General features: G+C 27.7%; 1 protein-coding gene across 1 annotated transcript in view; it reads left to right on the top strand.

Annotated features, from left to right (window-relative positions):
- Nucleotides 1-145, top strand: part of LOC107646485 (probable protein S-acyltransferase 17) — a 3,112-nt gene extending 2,967 nt beyond the window's left edge. Inside the window, exon 10 of the mRNA XM_021105442.1 lies at nt 3-145. The gene's annotated coding sequence lies outside the window, so the exon portion shown is untranslated. The remainder of the gene's footprint in view (nt 1-2) is intronic.

Raw genomic sequence — 892 nt, forward strand, 5'->3', positions numbered from 1 at the left:
TTTAATTTAATTTTATCATCCAACAAAGGATAAAATGTATAAGTAGGTAGTGCTTTTGAAATGGGGTGAAATAGATATATGAGCAAGTGTTGGCATACAATTATAAGGGGGTTTGAAGTTTGAAACATTTTCTTTATTGATCGTCTTTCTGGCGTCTTTTATTTTTTACTTCGATTTTACCGTGTCTATTTACTATTTCTTCCCTTTGTGGCTTTGGTAATAAAAATGATGTCTTGCTGAAAATATTTTGCAATTTTTATGCTCTCAAATGTGGCTAATTTTTTTAATTATGGAAACTCAGAATGTGTTATGTTCAATTATGGAGAAGTAGTGTATTTCTTATAGATATGGATATATTTTTTTAAAATTAGAATCCACAAATTAGAAGCTCAGTTTTGTCTTGCAAACAAAATTTAAGATCCGATTTGGGATCATGAAGAAATCTGAGCCTTGGATTTGTGTGAATTGAAATTTTTTTAAGTGATAAATTAATCGGTGGGTTGATTGAAATTTTTTTAAGTGATAAACAAATTGGTGGGTTGGTTTTGTGAAAAAAATATAAACGACAAATCTGATTCCTAAATTTGTATTTTTTAAAAAAAAAATTAAAAATCACAAAAAAATACACCAAGTATCTACATTGTCGAAAAACAGTTTGAACCACAACACCAAAAATAAACGCTAAAAATAAAAAGCACCAATGTGTCCTGTGTAGTTACGTTTTTGTGAAACTAATTCTATGCAAAATTAATTTTAATTTTAAGTATTTTATTTTGATAGTTCCGATTATGGCAAAAGTAATAAATCTGTCTTTTCTCTTGGAATCTATTTGAGTCGACAATTAATTTTGATATCTAGAATCAGGAAATGGATAATGCCACTAAGTTTGATA

The sequence above is a fragment of the Arachis ipaensis genome, chromosome B06 (genome assembly GCF_000816755.2).
Source record: "Arachis ipaensis cultivar K30076 chromosome B06, Araip1.1, whole genome shotgun sequence".
NCBI lineage: Eukaryota > Viridiplantae > Streptophyta > Magnoliopsida > Fabales > Fabaceae > Arachis > Arachis ipaensis.